The sequence below is a fragment of the Pezoporus flaviventris genome, unplaced genomic scaffold (assembly GCF_033815535.1).
Source record: "Pezoporus flaviventris isolate CSIRO_AGI_PZ_B2104156 unplaced genomic scaffold, CSIRO_AGI_Pfla_v1 ptg000070l, whole genome shotgun sequence".
Taxonomy (NCBI): domain Eukaryota; kingdom Metazoa; phylum Chordata; class Aves; order Psittaciformes; family Psittacidae; genus Pezoporus; species Pezoporus flaviventris.
In genome coordinates, this window is record NW_026892618.1 from 1348272 (window position 1) to 1368983 (window position 20712).

The 20712-nt window shown below is 43.1% G+C and overlaps 1 protein-coding gene across 6 annotated transcripts in view; it reads right to left on the reverse strand.

The window, feature by feature from the left end:
* PRR5 (proline rich 5) overlaps positions 1-12532 on the reverse strand; it is a 94323-nt gene extending 81791 nt beyond the window's left edge. The window contains exon 1 of one of the 6 annotated variants that reach the window (XM_061472046.1): positions 12516-12532. The gene's annotated coding sequence lies outside the window, so the exon portion shown is untranslated. The other 5 variants (XM_061472043.1, XM_061472045.1, XM_061472042.1 and 2 more) reach the window with 5 other exon arrangements.
* Positions 12533-20712: the final 8180 nt, after the last annotated feature.

A 20712-nucleotide genomic window follows, 5' to 3' on the forward strand; every position in this document is an offset into this window, starting at 1 on the left:
GGTCGGAGAACAATGCTGGAAGGCTGCCAGGGGTTCAGACACAAAGAGAATAAAGAGGGGGAAACCCCCAAGAACCAAACCCCAAAGCTGAGAGGTGCTTGAGAGACTGCACAAGCCTAACCATCATTTCTCAGACTTTTTAGTCAGGGGAAAGTCTCCTCGAGCTTCAAGGGCAGTTGCACCTTAATGAAAATTAACTACAGTAGGACAATTTTTCCTCCAAGCGTTATCAAGCAGGCTCCTAAGCCTCTACAAAGTAGCATAAAAGTAGCTGTATTTAAAGAGTTCTAATTTGTATTTGTTGGGGTTTTTTTGCATTATTCCCAAACTCCAGAGCCTCAGACCAAAATCTGACTGAGGTAGGTGCTGTGGGAAGGCAGCACAGAAAAGGATAATTAAACAGAAACGAGCAGAAGCATATGTTCTCTCAGGACATGTTCTAGGCACAATCATTCATGGGTAACTAAAGAGCAGTGAAAGCGTTTCCACATAATCTCACAGCAGCATGCCAGACAAAAACAAACCCCAAGATTCCTCCTCGTTTCCCTTCATTTGCAAATGCTGAGGGAGTAAAAAGCTTTACAAGACACCACAAAAGGCTGTTGGACTCCATTTCTTTCACATCAAGTTGGTATGTGTCTGAATGCTGAAGACCTCACTGACATGACTATAAGGTAGCAGTCCCCAGAGAAAGATGGTCCGGGTTGTTGGTGCTCCCTTCCCCATGCAGAGTCAACACAGCTTTTTTCACTCCTCAGCATTCCATTTAAAGGTAATTAAAAATTACTTCCCTGTCTCAAAATTAATTTGGAAGCCTCAGAAAAGGTTGCAAGTCTACTATTAATATATATGGCTGCTGTAAAATCCTGGGGCATTTTCCCTCAATTTACCTTATGTATACACCAGGAACATCTTGGTTTTGTCAAAATGCTCTTCAGATGATGTTTGGTAGCTCTCATCCACTAAAGGCCAGGTTAGTTTCTAGTAAGTTAGTTTCCAACATGACAGTGATGCTCAAAAAAGAGAAAAAAAAAAACAAAACACACAAATAAAAATAGCTCTCAAAAGTGAAAAACAAAAATCAGAGACAAGAGAAAGCTCCCCTCTCCTCAAACCCCTCCATGCATATTTTCTTCAGTGATGGAGCAGTCTGCAGGCATGCTTTCAAAAGCTAACATAATTTGCTGCCTTTCTAATTAGTGGGAATTGACCAAAAGTCTACAGATTCTGCTGGGCTGGATCTGACTTTCTATTAGAAAAATAAACAGAAATTAAGAAGGGCTAAAGTCCACTTGGTTTCCTTCCACAGCAATTTTCAAGACTTGAAGACCTGGGTCGATCCCCCTTATACATATTTGTTCCTTGTTTTTACCAAATTTAACTTCCACCTTGGGAAAAAGGCTGAGGAGGCAGCCAGAGGCTCAAGAGAACACTGAATCGCCTGGGAAATGAAAGATTAACACAGATGCCTTTGTGTTCACCGAAAGCATACAATGAAATGCGACAGTGGAGAGCACTGCCAGGGAGCCACGAGAGCACAGCAAATAAGATGTTGCAGCAGTCAGCCTTCAAACACACTGGAAACAGGGATTTTGGATTATGTAAAGGCTCTGCTTGTTTTTATTGGAATATCAATGTCTTTTATGGAGCCAGAGGGCTCTCCAGGCTTGGTATCCCCTGTGAAAGGAAGGCTCTTCCCCCCCAGGAAGGCATTAACCAGACTGGCTTTTTAAAATAAACAGCTGGAATATCACCCTAAGGACCAAATACAAAGGGGCTTTGGTGGCTGGAAAAGATTTAACTGAAATGAAGACCAGATTTCTGCTCTCCAGCAGGGGTGGTGGGTTGATGTGGTGAGGTTTTTAACTGCTTTGGCTTCAGGGTGACTTCATGAGGCTCAGATTTTCCTGGGAAGGACAGGAGAAAACTGGAAGGTTGCTTCTCTCTTGTTCCTCATTCCCTGCTGCCACTGTCCCCTGTTGCACAGACTCACAACCTGGGACAAGGCACAAGGCACAGCTTCATGAAGCTGTGCTCTGCCAAATGTCCATCTTCGACTTAGCTACCAGGGTGCTGCACTGCATTTCACTTAGGTGTGCTGATATACAGTAGGGCTGGCAAATCTGCATCCTCCTCTGAAGTTATTCCATGCATAGAAGCTACAGTATTTCCCTTGTATATTTTCAAGCTTGCAGTATCTGCTCTTCCACTTGGCAGAAACTAGAAGACCCCAACGTGACCTAGTATCCTGATTCACAAGGTCTTACCTTTTAGGCTGTTACACAGCTCCAGTCAGTAAAATCAGCAACAGAAACATAACCGCAGAGAGTAATAGGTTTAGTGTAGCAATTTACAGTTCTTACATAGAAGAAACCAAAAAGTAATTGGAGAAGATGGGGAAGAAGGAAAGATGGGGAATAGGACAGCACCAAGACTTGGCTGTCAGTGCTGCAGGCATCAGCTACAGCACAAGACAGCACTGTTTGCATGGAAACACTCTAAGGAAGGGGGCATGTGGTGCTGCATATAGACAGGATTCATAACTAAAAACTCAACGCAAAATTAACTGCATTTGGCTGCTCTAAATACGCAGGCATTACTCAGCTTCTCTGCACTTGTTCATTTAAATGCTGCACTTGGATTTGTTACCCAAGTGCTCTCCCAGAATTCACCTAACTCTCTTACACAACACTGTTAGCCCCACTTATCAGCTACAAAGCAAGCTATGAGCACCCAGATTTGTTTGCAACAGCACTGGACTCACCATTCCCAGACACCTTCTCCTACCACACAAAGTGCCACAATCTCTTGGTAAACAAAAAACTATGATAAATTAAAAGCTTAACTGAGTGTTGGTCTACGGGGGACCTGCATCACCAGCATGCCAAAGGTTTTGTTCTTTGTTTCCAAAGTAGAAAGATAGGGGCTTTGCTGTAAAGTCAGCAAAAAGTGTATTCAACAACAAAGTGTTTTTAAAACATAAGCAAAGTGAATGGCTCTTAAATGACTTTGGACACCCTGACCAAGGACACCATCCTTCAGTTTTATTCCAGCACACCATGCTGTGCTCCTCTGAGGTCAGCACTGTCTTCAAATGCCATTAAATCCACTGTTATTTCCTGGTCTCTATCAGTTTAATAAATGTGCGCCACCAGTGTATCATTTGTAGAGGCAGGCAGGCGACTGTGCAACACAGCAGATGCAGGAGTTAAAAAAAAAAAAAAAAAAAAAAGCAGAGGGGAACTGAAGCAAATGGCTTTTATTACCTTGTACCTGGGATCTCTCAATGCATGCATGGAGCTGCTGGGGCCAGCCAAAGCAGTACCAGTAGTTGCCTAAGCTCCCCGTACACTTCCAGGAAGAGTTGTCCCGATCACTGCGGCCATCTTAAACACACCTCTAGACTTCACATAGGATCATACAGTGATAGAGCATTGGGTCATACCCAAAGACTAAGTGACAGGGGATCCTGCCCCAAGTTATGTAAATATTGCTCAGTAGGACTTGTGGATAAAAAGCTATTCTGAGCTCTTCAGCACCAGACATTGGAAAGCTCAGGTTGAAAGAGCAGGAATCCCAATAGATGTGTCAGCTGTTTTACTGGTCTTCATGACTATGTAGTATTCCCCCGTAAAAGCATGAAACAAGGAGTATTCAAGGGTATGTCCTAGCAGCATGAAGCCACGTCAGTCCTTCAGGGTACCTGCTGGTGACAGGATCACCACACAGAAGCTGGCCCCAGGCCTGTCTGGGTATGCTTTCTCCTGGGTCAAAAGGATGGCAAGCCCCAGACACTTTTTCATCCAGGTGTGTCAGTACCAGGAAGGCTTAATCTAGATACACAATGTATCTTTCCAGGAGTCCTATTCCATTTAATTCCCCAAACGAGGTTACACAGGGCACTGGGGAGGACACACTTCAAAACCTGCAAAGTAGTGCCTGCTGTTTTAAGAGCAGGTCAGCCTTCATGCTTGGTCTGTTAAACATGGTGTTACTGAAGCTCTATCTATATATATGTATGTGTACATATACATACCTGTATGGGGAAACTAAAAGAAAGCCAAGCAATACTTAGAAAAGAACCTAGTTCGGTTAACTGCCCTGACATCCCTGCCTTTGAACCTCTGCTGCCTACAGGATCACACTCCAGGCTGCAGTCTTCCCAGGGTACAGAGTGCTCCACATACAAGAAAGAGTTTGCACTCAGCAATGCAATGATTTGTCATTTTCAGTGTGCTTTTACCATTCTTATTGCCATCACAGATTTAAGGGCGAGCAAGGAATCTTTCTAGTTTGACCACTTCTGAATGAAGCAGAACATCCTTCTTCACAGGATTATACAGTAATAGAATATCTTAATTTTTAGTAGGGTTTTTCTTCTCCTGTTGTTTAAAACTGAGTAGAGAAGCTGTTGAAAGGTGGCAAGCAAACAAGACAGACAATGGGAGGGGCACATTGAGCCTAACTATTCATCAGCCTATTTGCTTGAATGAGAGAAAAAAGCAAGGCACAGAAGAAAGAGTAACACATTTTCGCCTAAGCACACAGATGATAGGGAGGCTTTATGAACTTGTATTTTTACAGCTTCCAACAAGCACAAGGCTTGTTTTTGCAACAGTGGTGCTCAATTTTAAAATGTTTTCCATAAGGTGGAGATTTACTTTCTAGGATATCTAAATGCTGCTAAAGTAGCAACTGACAGTCCGGAGAGGTCCGAGTACAGACCATTTAAGAGGAATCTCCCTCATTTAGTCATAAAAAGAAAAAGTTACCATGCAGGGCAAGGACTTAGGTTTGTGTTTGTCCTCTGGGGTGGTCTTAGATCCTCAAACCAAGGGTTTAAAGGAAAAAAAATTAATAAAATCACCAATAAACAAACAAGACTAAGGCAGTTAAATGAGGGAACTATTTGTTAAGTAAGAATGACAAAAGCTTCCAGAATTAGCACCTACAGGACTTTCCATACGCTACAGAATAATTATGAGGGCCAGGATTAAAATGTGAATGATCAAAAAAACCTTCACGGGAATTCCAGACCTCAGTGTATTCAGGGGGAAAGAACAGCTCTGCAATTCAGTTGCGTCTCTCATTAAAAATTGTTAAAAACTCCACGAAAGGGAAATGAAGTTAATTGAATTTAAATCGGCTAATAAATATTCTTTTGGATGCTTTTTCCCAGCAAAAGAGTAAAAAGGGATAATGCCGGTAGTTTATAGCCAATGTTTAAAACTCAGCCCTAAAAACAGAAAGAGGAATTCGCTATACATAAGTATGCCAAATATAAACCTTGTGTCTTGTTCCTGGCAGGGACCATTCTTCAAATTAAATCTTCTGGTAAATTCTGAGAAATCTGTGATGGCTGTAACAAGGTCTACACAGTGCTGTATATGACAAAAAATTATTCTCCAACCTGCATTAATGTTTTCTGTCCTGTCTGTATAACCACAGACAATTCTGCTAGTCATACAAACACATACTTAAGCCTGACTATCTCCAGGAAATTGTTTCATAATGATAAATGCACAAAAGTCACGCAGAATAAAACAGAGAACCGACTCATGATGGAATTACACATTGCAGAATTAATCTGGGAAGCATGCTGCAATGCCAAATTTGATCCACGCAAGCAAATCTCCCACATCTGGGCTAACATCTGACTTCTTATCTGAACTTTCCAAGATGCTTCTCAGTTATACAAAACTGCCTTGGATATTTTATGGAGAACAAGCTCTTTCTCAAATTTTCCAATACTTCCTATCTTCAGGGATGCCAGAATTACCACAAGAATGTCTCTTTCCTGGCGCTTTGAATTGGACTGATTCAGGCCTCACTGATAGGATACAGTACAGGATAATTTATACTACGAACAACACTTTATTTAGGAGTAGAGGTTTTGTTATGCCAAGCCAAACAAATCATCTGTTAAATCCAATAACATGCTGACAGAGGCCTTTGCCTCATCCTCCAGAGCAAAAATGGAAATAAATTTAAACAAAACAAAACAAATAAATCACAAAACCCCACCACAAGAACAACAAGACAAACAAGGAAAAACATGACCGCAAAGTCATGGTAACCACCAGTGGAGCAGTCAGGAGCAAATCGAGACTCTCTTTATGTAATCCATAGTACCTGCACTTTAAAAAGTAATTGATATTACAAACCATACCTATGAATCAGTGAAGATAACAGTGTGTGTTCCTTTTACAGGGACAGTTGGTTGTGAAGTTTACTCACTTGTTAGAATAAATGAACATTACCAAATTTAACCAGTTTGCTGGTTGAATTTCTCTGGATCAGGATATAAGTGCTTAATCAGAGCAAAAGAAGTAGCCCTCCATTCTTCCTGGAGAGAACTTTAACAGAATATTTTACAGAAAGAAAAATTAATACAGTGGTGAAAAGAAAACCAGCAGCACTGGCTTACAGAGGGGCTGGATGAGTACATTTAAGCTGGAAGAACACTTCTCTCAGCTTTCTGATTTCCTTTGCAACCAAGACAACAAAATTTCATAGTTTCTTTTCTTCTGACTTTCTGCTTCAAATGGACAATGCAGGAAGTAAAAACCTGGTAGCAAGTCACCAGATAAGGCAATTTTGGACTCAGGGTACACTTAATTAAAGGAGAGTCATCCTTAAGCCAGTGTTATAAATGTTTCTCAATGTTTTCTCTGCCTGCCTTCCAATAAACCATTCCTGCTGAAGACAGTCAAACCATCTCCCATTTTTAAAGCAGCCACTAGGAATCAGAATAAAAATATTCCTCCTTATCCAGCAACAACATACCATCATGTTGGAGCACTTAAAACTCCACCTGTTCTGCACTAAAAGCATGTCTAATTTATATAAACTCCGGTTTATTCTGGGAAACAATAAGAAATCCAGTAGAGGAAAAATTATATGCTAAACCATCCAACCACCTGGGAGAGGTATGTTATTGTACTATTATACATCATACTATTCAGTGGTCTCTTTAATCACTCCTCATAAACTGACCCACCTTGTATCTCAAGAGAGGAACACAGTATCATGAGTAGACAGTACCACCATAAAACTAAGGAAGTTCAAAATTGCAACCTCTTTATATTCTTGGAACCACATTCTAAAAAAAAATACCTTAATCCGAAAGAAATTGATTAAATCCAAACATAAGCAAACACGAGCTCTTGGACTGAGGAACTGCTGGAGCTGATCCAAAGCAGCAGACTCCAACTGCGGTGCATTCTGAATCATGGCCATGGGCCCTTCTAATCTCTTTGTCCATCACCTACCACTTCAGCAGAGCTGAGCGCACTTTTGAAGTCGCTCTTCACATTTTGGCAAGTATGCAATGTTGTGTCTACTACAGGAGTCAGCAAAGGAAAAGGTAACTACTGTCAAAGGGCATTCAGTTTTGCCAATAATGGCTGGGACTTAAAGCAGGAAAACACTCCAAGCCTGTTGCTTTCTAGCTTTTCCTCAAGAGGAGGATTCAACATGGGCCCAAAGACTCAAATGAACAGAATCAATGTAAACTGAGCAGTATTTGTAGCCTGACCTACTGTGCTCACTACAGGAAAGCATCTTCCACCACTTCCCTCCTCCCATCCTTCCTCGCTGCATGATCAGAAAGGCATGCAAGATGCTATAGCATTTGTTTTACAGCATAACTGCATGCATGACAGTTGCCAGCAAGACAAGCACACATGTATTTTCTGGATCACATGCTAATGATGGAATAAGATCTACGAATTCAACCAGTCCATCACCCTCCCTGCAGGCATCTTATCCAAGCTAGCAAAGGATGACTTTGTCCCTTCCAGCAGGCCACACAGGATTGTTGAGAAGTTGATTCCCAGCAGAAGAGCTGGCCTGCTAACTAAAGAGCCTTGTCTCCAAAACCTCCAACCTAATCACCTTCAGCCAGAGGAGATGTGACCCTGAGCTGCCAACCTTACAGAACATTGCCCAGAGCTCTCTATGAGCTGTACAAACCGCCAACCAACAATGCTACCAACATTTTTCCATGGAAGATTCTTTAGCTTCATTACATCAGGAAGCTTTTTTTGATGTTCAAGTTACCATCTCTTTTGCAGCCCACTAAGTCTATAGTTGCACACCCTTGCAAATGCTAAGTGATTATCTCTTGAGTATCTCCCACCTGAAATTGATGGTATCTTTGCTTCTTGGATATCTATACTAAGCATTTTTAATCATTCCTCAGAAATCACCCCCTTTGCTCTCCTAAATGGCTCTCCTTTCTCAAACTTTCAAAGGCAAAGCCAGGGAGTCAGATGCATCCATGCTGCACATGCAAAGCCTGTTATTCTTGCATGCATAACCAGGATATCACAGATAACTGAGCTGCCTTGTTTCACTGCTTCACTGCAGCAGCAATGCCTGACCACAGGCCCTTGATTTGTTCCAGTCTTTGACTCTGCACGTGCTCTTTCACATCCAGTACACATGTTAACCTATCATTCATTTTATTTTCCCGTTTCCATCCCTCAGGCTCCACAGATTGTTCTGCACTGTCAAGTCTGTGTGCAGAAGGACAGTTCATTGCCAGTAACTGCAGATACCCAAGTTCTATACATAGAATATATCATAATCATAGAATATATGAAGTTGGACTTGATGATCCATATGGGTCCCTTCCAACTCCCTGCCTCTCTCAGGACAACCTAAACCATACAACCAAGACTGTTGTCCAGACGCTCCTTGAATATCAGTTCTGCTGTCTGCACCCTACCAGCGTTGTGCTGTCAGCTTCAGTGACCCTTACTGCTGTTTGAACTATGGCTGAATATTTTTTCTTAATTTGGTACCATTCAAGTATCAAAGGCCCAGAAATTCAGCTCAAATGTGAGTGCTAACAGCCTTGCACCTCACTTAACGCTGTGAATTATGAGGTTTAAAGATGGCAGCGAGAACTAAACTGAAACCAGACCCAAGTACAGGTATCATTAAGCAGATGAAAAGGTAAAACCCACCAAGCTCTTCTGATGCATTTTACATTCCTTCCTCAGTTGTGATCACCCTGGCTTCTACATCACCCCATCAACTGAGCATTAAATACGTTTTATTCTTGGAAAGGACATGCATCACCAAGTTCCCCAAAGGAGTTGCTGCTTTGTCTGCTTGAAAAAGCAGCATAAAGGTTACCTCTGTGGTGATACTCAATATCTTTCAGACCACAACTGTGCCCCGAAGGACTCATCAGCCTCCTGAGCAGATTGAATTTCAGCCTAAGAGACACAAAGGAGTATATTGTGGCTAGCTGATGGGCAAGAAGGATTTGGGGTTTACAGTTCCTGCAAGTCTTCCAGCAGTCACAAAGTAATGTGACAGAAAGTAAACAACTTCCAAGTGAAAACAGCCTGGAATGAAACCAATGTTCCTTTTCTTTGCTGCACCTGTCTTTGTTTCAGATCCATAATCATTACAAGAAATAATCTTCAAGGCAGTTGTCCAAGCAAGGGAATGCCCAGCATCATTATGTGGAGTTTCCCGAGCTAGCTGTCAGGTTTTGTTTAGCATTCTGCACTGGTCCTACAGTTTGGCTCGCCTGGAAATTTTAAATGCAAATGTATTTGCAGGGTGGCACAAGAGAACAGTATCAGAATTTTACCTCACACCACAGCTTCTCGCTCAGCTCCATTCGACTCCTTTCTCCTCCCTCTCATATACACAGATTTTTCAACCACCAAAAAAAAAAAAAAAAAAACCCTAAAAGGCTTAAACAAGAAAATCTTTACCTCTTATTTCTTCCTAAGACTTTCCCTAGCCCTTCTGCTTAAACAGACCAAAACCAGAGTTTAAATAATGCTTTAAAATTGCTTACGACCCCAACTTGAGTGGAGCAGGCAAGTAATTTCTTTAATAGCAGGGAGTAACAGCACTTAATTCAAATGATCCCCATACAGTATTTTCCACCTTCTAAGGGCTAGTTGTGCACTAGTTAATTAACCACTGTCTTCTCCACACCCCAAACTTGCCAGTCTTGCCCTAATAAACCAGGGGGAAAGCAACCGCCACCAAGAGGACATACTTCTGGACAAGCATTTGTCATTTTCTTCTCTCCTTTGTGCTCAGTGTCAATGAGTCCTGAGCCACAGATGTAGGCAGATAAATAATTACCAGCTCTTATAATTCAACAGCTCCTTGAGAGGCCACAACCAGGGCTTTCAAAGAGGCAAAATCTTCATTGACCTTAATATGAAAGCATTCATCTAGCAGTGATGTTGAAACACTACAAACACTGTTAAAGGATGAGAACCAGACCTAATTCTTTTCTTTATAGTGCACGGATGCTCTTGCCCATGTGCAAGACCAACCCCTTGTGTAAATCTAGGCACAACCTGAACACAGCTCAGCAGCTTGCATCAAGCTACAAAAGATCAGGATACATTTGAGGAATTACAGTACCACTGTGCTCTAATTTTCCCTTTAAAGACTAGCTTTTTGGTTTGCATTGTGGTTTACTGTCAAAAACACATGCAAGAGTGATACTTTAAAGGAAAACAAAGAAATAGGCCATGAGGTCAGCAGGTACAAATGGTCAAAGCCTCTAGCTCTGGACCAATCTACCTTGTTGCAGTTAATATCCATTACAATATTTAACTCTATTGTTCAAACAGGAAAAACTATTTTTAGCCATTACCTATTACGTTTGTCTAAAGATTAAGTGCCCCTTACAGTTCTATTACCAATCTTGCATTTTATCATGCGTATTTATAGAGCTGTTCATTAATCCCGCTGGCTCCTACATTGAAAAAAATCCCAATTAAAGTAATTTTACTGGCTTGCTTTATTGTGGCTACATTTTACAGCTATAATTCTATCTGCTGTAAAAAATTAAAAGAGCCTCTATAATGGAAATAGGGGGAGGTATGACTGTAACTCAAGGATCAAAGTTTCTGAAGTGCTCAGGGACTCATTTTCTTAAGTGTTGAAGACTTAGAACTTGTCTTTCACAGACACATTTCCCTCAAGGTCCCCCAAAGAACTGTGGTTATAAAAGTCTGAGAACTGAAAAGAAAGACCTCAAAATCGAGCAATTTACTCTGGAGCCTAAACACAAGGTAAGATTGTCCAAAATGTGGCTCTGCCTTGTGTGATGAGCATTTCTGGGAATTCCTCTTACACTGTCTGCTTTGCAGTGTCTTTTTCACTGTGAATCCACTGGGAATTTGTCTCAATTCCATATTCCTTCCAGAGTCTTCCCCTAATTAGATTATTAATGAGAAAAAGAAAGATGAAGCATTAAGTCATTTAGTCAATGCTGCATATCGTAAATATGAAATGCTTGTCAATACATGTTTCATAGCAAGTCATGTATGAATAGTCTACCATAGACTAACTAGAGATATGCAGTATTCATGTGACTCCCAGAACTAAGTTTTAGAGACGCCATGCTTTGGCTATGACAGAAGTTATGAACAAAGAACAGTTTTGCCAGGCAGTACCACAGCTCCACAGCCAGCTATGCCCTCCATACCAAGCATGTCCATTTTTCTACAGCTGGCCTATACTGAACTATTTCTTTTATTCAAATTGTAAGAAAGCTGCCTAATCATCACCTAATTGTCACCTTTTTCCTGAAAGCTAATAGGTATGGAAGACAGAAGGAAAAGTGTTTATTTTACACGAAGCATCAAAATTTAGTGTCAGACTTCTCTTTCCATCATTCATCAACATGCTGGTAAAGACAAAACCTGATTGTTTCCTGTAATTTAAAATGAAATGCTTAAAAGTATGCTGGCTGGAAACGACGACCATCACAAAAGCTAAATCATTTCCTCGATCTTTTCTCCGAGACTCTTGCTGCTTCTACAGTATTAAAACACTGGCACGCATCCCACTTCACGTATTCTTGAAGAAAAGAAAGACACCGGACCTTTACCAGTGATCACTTACGAGCTGCCAAAATTCACAGCGACTGCACACACGCATATTGATACGGACAAGCCCATCTTCTGCCAAAGACACGAGAGATTATGCACTTCGGGGTGGAAACATGCAAAATCATTCTGCAAAAAAATTATCTTACTCATGCACATAGATCTTACTTGCGTGAATAAGGCTTAGAGCAGTCAACCCACAGGAATCACATTTAGAGTCAACTCCAGTTACCTGAGATAGCTATTTCAGACTGTAAAAAAAGGAGATGAGTGTCTGCACGAACGCTGATCTCACATTCTCCCAGGGTGCAGAAAATGCTACCTCGAGGTTTAGAATTAACAGAGAACCCCTAAACAGCTACAAAAGCTGCTATTTCATCGCACTTCGCAGGAAAAGACAAAGCCGGAGCCCCCTCGGACCCTGTCCCTGCGGACTCGCCCCTCTCGCTAACCCCCTCCGCCCCCCAGCCCTTGGGGGACAAAAGGAGTCCCTGGGGCCGCCCCCCAGCCCCTGGCACCGCACGCCCCTGCAGCTGCTGCGCGGGGACACAGGGGCAGAGCCGCCTTCCCTTCCCCCAGGTTTCCGGGCGAGCCCTGGGCTGAGGCGCCCAGTCCCCGCCGTCCCCCACTCACCGTGTGCAACCCCGGCCGGCGCCGCCCGGGGCGGGGGGAGCCGGAGGCTGGGGAGGGCGGTGGGATGGGGCGTCCGGCGGCTCCGCAGCGGAGAGCAGCCGGTGCCGGCACTGCCGCCCGGGGCAGCAGCGCGGTGCACAATGCGCGGCCGCGGGAGCCGCGCCGGCGGGGCGGGACCGGGCGGGGCGAGCGGGGCTGGGGCGGGGGGTGTCCGCCCGCCTCGCTGCCGGGAGGGAGGGAGCCATGGGGAGAGCAGGACCTCAGACACCCCGAACCCACCCAGCAGCACCCCGGTGTGCTGATGGGCAGCCCCTTCCCGCTGCGGCTCTGTGGGCAGGGACCCTGCAGGCAGGGAGCGGGGCTTGGCCCGCGCTGGCTGGTACGGGAGCAGCGGGCGGTGCGTGGTAGCTCCAAACCGAGCTTAGTAGGTCAGCCCCCGAGAAGCTCAGCGGGGCTGCAGCTGGCTGGCGAGCCCCCTCCCCGCGCCAGCGAGGTGCTGGGGTGGGGCTGAGGGAGGGGAAGGAATCGGGGGGCAGAGAAGGGAAAGGGGCAGGTGGAGGCAGGAGTGCAGGTGAGCCCTTCCACCTGTGTCAAGCGAAGGTGTCATTTCTGGAGGAAAGCCGGTGCTGCTCCAGGCACTACGGTGCTGGGGAAGCTGGAAGCCCAATTGGACGCACCAGGCCTTGTGTCATCAGCACTCGCATGTGCTGAGGTCCCAGGCCAGGGTGGTGTGGAGCGTGTAGTCCCAGGCAGGGACAGCAGCATAACGCTGGCAGGCTTAAGTTTGCTTTGTGGCTGTGTATCCGTCAAAACTTGTGGTTTTGTCTCGTCTGTAGCTGGTAGTTTTGATCTGAGTTATGGGATTTAAAGTGTACCCTGCAGGGATTTAAACCAAAGGAAGTTTTATACAAAGAAGTTTCACCATGACTTTCAGCCACATCAAATTGCATCTCATCTGGGGTATCTGGCAGGCACGCTGCTTTGGTTTTCTATCTACAGGAACGATGGTGCCAAGAAGCAGACTCGAATGATGGCTGTGTTGGGGTGCTAATGCCACAACATCATGTCACAGCACCCTAGGCTTCAAAATACATGGTCTTCTGATCTCAGAAGGGATTCACACTTCATTTCTTCCTATTTCAGAGGAAGCTGGACATCAGACTTTCTATATTGACTTGATCCGGTTTGCATTCAGACTATAATGATTTTGAATGGTATCACTAGGTGGAGGAATCTAATAGAGGAAAAGTAAGGATCATGCAAACAAGTCCTTTGCACTGTTCAGGGCACATTGTTACACTTCAAAAGCTGTTAATAAAGTATACTGTTGCCTGTTTCCTGATTGCAAAGACAACAACAGTGCATGAGTTGTCACTGGGCATTTATAGCCAGTGACAGAATTTAATGGTGAAACAGCCAAGTCCATGACAAAATAGTCCCAGAGTCATGTAATCTATAAAACTATACTCCTGCACAGAAGCAAGCCATGATTTCTTATCACCTTAACTAACCCAGAAATCTGGGGAAGACACATTTGCCTTTCTAAACTTGCAGTGAGAGACTGAAAGGAATGTCCCCAGTTGACCCTGAACGCAAAGAAGAGTTAATCTGAGGACTGGGAAGCAGTTTCTTCTCCAGAACTGGCATTTTTTTCAAACAGCAGGTCTCTAGGACAAACTGAAGCCCATGGAAGAGACATTTTCATCTGTTTTCCTTCAAGTTACCTCCATTTTAGAAAATCTGAACCACATGATTGAAGCACAGCTAATTAACATGCAAAGGAACCTGAGTTGGGTCTTTGATCCATAAGTGTTACAGAATCACTATTAAGCAATGCTTTTTTAGTAGGAACTGGTATCTGAATTTGTCATCAGAAACAATGTATCATTCGTTTATTTAACAAAGCAAAACCACGCGGGTTGCTCTCCCTCTGGAAGTTTTCTGAAAGCTTTTCTTTAAAAAATGCATTCTCCCCAGCAAGTAAAAATGAGAAAATTGATACTTACAATGATTTTAACAATTACTGCCAGGTTTAAGCCTCATCTGAATGAGCAACCTCTCTGCACCCTGCAGGGGCCAGCTGACTTCCATCAAAACTAGCATGGCCACAAAATTCCTTTTGTTGGAAACATATTAAGGGATCAGAGACTTGTTTTGTGCTGTTAATTTGGGATTACTCCGGGTAGGTGAAATACTACTCCTATATGGCATCTTGATGTGAGAAATAGTTATTTCACAAGAGGAAAAAATTACCGAAGGATTCATATCACTCTGAGTGGCAGATGGAGTAACATCAGTCAGAATATGCTCAGATCCTTTGCTAACAGCCAACTGCATCCAGTTGTTTCAGAAAGAGAACCACATCACTAACAGCATCTTCCTACCAAGGTCTAATCTGCCTATGTACAAGTTTTACTCGTGTGAGTACAGATGATGTGCAGAGTTTAGGACAGTATAGCTACCCTGGTCACCGTTCTAACATGGATACAGCAAAAGTTCAGCAAAAGCATAATTTTATTGCTACCCATCAGTTCAATATCAATATAAGTACCTCAAGAAGCAGACTAGAAGTGTTAGAACTAGTCAGCCCAGGTACCCTGGGCAGCAGAACTATATAGTTATATACAGCATATATAGGCAGCATAACTGTATAAGTACACAGGAACAAATTCTTAATTTTTTCCCCTTTCTTAAAGGGCATAGCCAGAGAGAAAGCAAGTCCTCTTCAGCACCTGGATAAAACTAGAAATGCATGCTCAGGAAGGCAGCAAAACCAAATCAACAGGCAGCTCAGCCCTATTCTCTGTGTTTCAGTTCCTCCCTTCTCAGAGTCACTTTTATATCCCTGTCCAAAATTGTGCTTCCAGCAAAGCAGGAGGTGTGGGGAGCCAGCCAGCTGGGTGGTGATGCAGGAGGATCCCCTCACCACTCTTCACCTCCTTATAAAGACAGCTTTGCTAGCAGGCTGCACACAAGAGCAGGCAGGACACGCTCACACTGCCAAAGCCCAAACTGCTTGCTTGCACATGCAGATGCGCTCTTGATGTGCTGTCAAGGGAGGCAGGAGTTTGTACAGCCACAGTAGGAGGTTTCTCTACCTGAGGGAACTTGTGCAAAGCAGCAAGATAATTAAACCTTATAGGAGGGGCCAGGTCCTCGGGCCTGTCCTACTGACAAGACTAACTTCCATCTCACCTTGTTTTCCTGTACTAGATGACCAAAGGGAGCAGCAGCATCACACACAAGTAGCCTGAGATGTGGAGTGAGACAGCAGCAGCTTTTAAGTTAGACCACCAGGTTCGCGAGCTCCTTTTTCCTCCCCTGGTGATGTCACCAAGAAGACTTAACTGGATAGTAAAAGTCAACTGGAATATCTGCCAGGAGCATGGCCACTGCTGCCATTCATGTTAATCACTGGAGCAGCCTGAGTGGCAGCAGTAAAGTCTGAGGCAATTGGCAAGAGCATCTATAAAAGCCACACTGAGCCAGGCTGCCAAGCTCCGAGACAAGTCTGCAAGCGACACGGTCACCCACATATTGTTGGAGGCTCTGGTGCTCATATTCTCAGGCTGCCAAAAGAGACAGGAGATTGGTAAAGTGAATTTTAATCAGGCATTTCCTGGTGCCTAGTACGCTGAGGTGGCACGTTTTTTGGATGTCTCAGCTATGGTAGCAGAAAGAATGTGTAGGCCTTTGGGAAATGTAGGGTGTTTGCTGTTAGCATTTTTTTTGTGTGTGCCCTCAGCAGTTCACAGTTGTCAAAACAAGGGCAAACCTCTTGCCTCATGAAGTAAAAGCTGTACAACAAATTTGTGGATGGAAGGAAATTCTCACTAGAACAAGCACAGGAAACCATAGAGCTGCAGAAAGGATGAGTTAATGGAAAAAAAGGTTGATGTCCTGATACTGTGTAAAGGCTGTGGAAAACTACCAGCTCACACTGTTGAAGTGTAGGACTGCCAGAGAGTGTCCTCAGTTAAGCCGTAGCATGCCCACTCCAGGCAACTTCATTCCACAGATATTACTGAAGGCAGAAATTTCCCTCCATCTGCAGGAACAATGCCTCGCCAACCATTTTTCTAAACAATGAAGTAAGAGCATGAAGAAAGCTCAGTTTTCACCAGCTGGTTAAAATTAATGCAAGGCCGGATTTACTTTATTGCTCACAGTTACGAGCTTTGTGTGCACACTTGTTTTACATGTCCCTGCTGTTGTATCTCCTCAAATTACACAAGGGTTTCTTGTCAGAGAAGCTGAGGATGGGAAGCTCAGGGGAAGTGAAAATGAACCATAATCACAACATTTTAGATAAGGCTTGTAGGACAATGATACGGTTGCAGAGAGTGGAAAAGGAAACCTACCTAAGCAATCAAGGCACAAGGAGGTGATTAAATAACTGTCTCAGCTATGCAGCAGCAAGGGATAAAGACATCTTCTGATTTTTAATGGAGCCATAGGAGTTTGGCCTCCTTCATAGCCTAAGCACCACAGAAGTGGGATGCTGGTCTTGGCCTTCTTCTCACACCCCTTCTCTAGCTCCAGAGTAATTACTACCTATTTAACTTAGCAGGTAGCCTTTTCTTTATTGTTGCTTGGCTAGTGAAATTGTTCAGTGTAGATGTCTTTTTCATCTGAAAAGGAAAGATATTCTCTGGTTAAGGATACCCTCAGGCAACTCCATCTTTTTTTTTTTTTAATGAGTTTGTTAGTTTTTGCTATCAGCCTTAGATAAAGCAAGTATTTAGGAATGGAGTGAAATCTGATTTACAGCATAAGGGATAATAATTCGGGTTTTTGTAGTGTCTTTTATGCAAGAATACCAAATGCTTCACTAACATTAATTAGCTCTCTCAAAGCATTCTGTTGAGGCACTGATAGCTATTTGGCAAAATAGCTGCAATAGGTAAAACACTAAAATACATTTAAGCATACTTACATCAAAACGGACGTAAAACCAGGTGTGAGTTCCTCAAGGGCATGTAGCAAATCAGCAGTGTATCACTGATATGTGTCTTAGAAATCCTACCTCCCATCTCGTAGTGCTTCTCAGTGGTCCAAGAGCTTTCCAACCTCAAGGTATTTCAAAGTGTTCTGCTAAGTTAAATGTAAGTACATGGGTAGATGGCTGGCACCAAGGACTCGGCATAAACAAATGGGTTTGAACATTAGAACCATATTTTGTTTTGGAGTTGTTTGGGCCAACATCAGAGCATATATGAAATAAACCAAGTTTCATCTTGAGAGTCAGCAGAGAAGGGAAAATAACCACAGTTCAGCTAACACTTCAAAAGAGAGCATCTTTGATGAAGCAGTTCAGTCCAATGTCAGCCCTGAGCACCGTTACCGGCAGTGGTACTGCAGTGCTCTGCAGAGGTACTGGCTGGGATCTCTGCTTTTGTATATTTAGCATTGCTTAAACACACACTTGGGTGAAGTCTGGCAGGAGCTCGCAGTCCCACATCCCCCATCCCAGATAGGAGATGGCTGTGAACCACAGAGGGAAAAGACAGACACTACCCTTCCTCCTTTTTTTTATCTTGCCTCGCTAACAAGGATTGGGTAATTTACGAATAAAGCTTTTGTTGGGAAAGAATCTCAAATCCAGGCTGAAACTTCTGATCAAAACTAGTGAGGCTTCCCTGGGAATGCATGATACACTGAAAACACTTGTCCAGGATGTCAGGGACTCAAGTTCCTGCTTTGCTTCAACTGTTGAATTTGCAGACAGGTCTTCCACAGCTTCTGTAGGAGTAAGACTACAGTTGTGACTTTGGATGCTTGAGACCTGTCTCTGTCTTGTCTTTGGAACTATTCAATTCAGTGTGAATCACTTGCTATGAAGTGGGCAAGGAAACAGGCTTCTGCCCAGTGAACTTCCTGTTGGATATCAGGGACCTGCACAATGATGACTTCCATCCCTAGCACATGAGATCTGCCAGCAAAGGGAATCTGTCCAAAAAGCTATTGAACTCTTTCTGCACATCTCTGCTGCAGGTACTGCAGGAAATGCTGCAGGTGGTTTGCTGCTGTCATGCTTCTGAATCAGTAGCTCTGGTCCAGGGAGCTAGGTTACAGGATTTCTCTGCACATCCTTTCTAGGATTTTAGGTGATCAGTAAGTTGGGACCACTTTTTATTTCACCACTGAAACAAATTCAACTGCTCCTTCCATTACCATGATGCCATGTAGCACCTTTGCCTTGCTACTGAGGGATTACCACACACCATGACAGCACTGGCTGTGTTTTCCTGACTGCAAAAGTGATTCTTACACCTCATATCATTAAAAGTTTGTTAAGTGCTAATGGTCTTTGTCAAAGAAGAGATGGTACGTAATTACCACAAATTTCCCAGGGCAATGAGACACTCAGAAGCAAGTGTGAAATGATACAGAGACTTTAAGAAAAACTATTTGGCTAAATAATGTGTATGTATCATTTACAGTGATTCTGGGGTTTTACAAAAATATTTTCATGTTAATGTTTTTCACTTTGTGTTTTCTGATGTGTTTAAACAATTTGTTTATTGCGCTTCTGAGGTTCTTCCTTAAGAGGGTCCGTTTTCTTTTTTAAGTAGTGGTTTTAATACCCTGAAGATCAAACTCACAGTAGTCCTATGTAACAGATTTTAAATATTAATAGCAGCATACTAGTAATGCCATAGGGAATAATAATATCTTCTTTAAAATATATATACCAAAATGACTTTAATAAATAACATTACAAATCTGATGCTAGACTAAAAGTAATAAAATTTTAATTCATACATATTTGCTCCCTTATGCCCACTGTTCTAGCAGTTCTTTCAGAAACATTACCATAAAAAGATCTGAAATTTCAGTAAGCCTCCAACAGCATATCATATTTGTCTTTTCACAGCCTCTGCTGTTTCCAAATAAAGAAATGTTTGATCTCTCTTAATGTATCCAGATACATTGCACAATGACTGTCTACCCAGGACTGTTTAGATCCGCTCTTTCTCTTTATACTTCGGCTAACACTTGTTTGCAGCAGCAACCGTAGCTTACCTTATCTGCGGGTTAGGAGTTTGGGTTTAAGCTGCTGGCCTCTACTGGCTGAGTAAGGCAGTGAGGTATCATTACAGGTGTCTTTATATGACACTCCTCGGGGAGAAGAGCAATAAAGGCAAACTGAGAAAAATCCAGCCGTTCATGAGCCTTATCTCTTCTGGAGAATGGCTGAAGACTTTTGGAATTGTATAGAGCAATGTCAGAAGGTAGTTTGCTACTCAGTCAAGATCCAAAGTCTGATGACCTTTATATTTTCAAAGGTCAAGTGGCATATCCACGTAGATAGGTACATACGTAGGTATGTATTGTTCCTGCATTTAAAAGAGAGCTTTTCTATCACAAGCAACTCAGCTCACTTGTCAAAACATCACACTGCCAAAGAACTGCTCTGCAGAAAGAGAAATGTCCTTGATCATGGAGCAGTGTGCACTCATTAAGGAGTTTTTATTGTTGAAACCTTGAAGAAAGACAGTTCCAGTTCAAGAGAAAAACATCTATTAATTCAGAAAGATGAACAACCTATGCAAGTAACTGGAAGAAAGGCTTGTGTGCCACCAGAATGGTTAACACTCCCTGTGTAATTCAGTTCATTTGGAGAAGGCCTTTGCCCCAATTCAGCCCTTAGCAGGCAGTCAAAACATACACGGGTGCAAGTACAATAATCCTTTCTGCTTTCATCTAAACTGGGATTTTCAATCTTCTTTTAACTGTGCAACTGTAAAGCCTTCCAAGTGACTCTACAGCCTCCCACGTGCCAAATGTAAGCCCACTTGCCAGCAGGATGGCTTTTTTGCTTGTACCTTTGGGTGGACCCCTTAAGATTGGAGACTCTCATAAGCACACACAGACAAAAAAGAGCAAAAGGCACCAATTTAGAAGGCTGCCCCTTAGGAGCAGCTGGAATCTCACTGCATGGAACACACAGAAAAACAAGGTAGAAAAGCATACTAAAAGCAACAGTCATAGATGAATGAGGTGGGAGGAAGCAGCAGTAGGGCATTTGCTGGCTCCCAACTGCTCTGACAGTGTAAATCCTCCATGTACTGCTCAGGAATACATTGTCCCTGCCACTGAAGGAGCATTACTAGCCATTCACTCAAAAGCAAGGTGTGTTCTAAAGAATGATTGGAACTTTTTTCCCCTTGCACTAGAGATGTTATCTATGCTA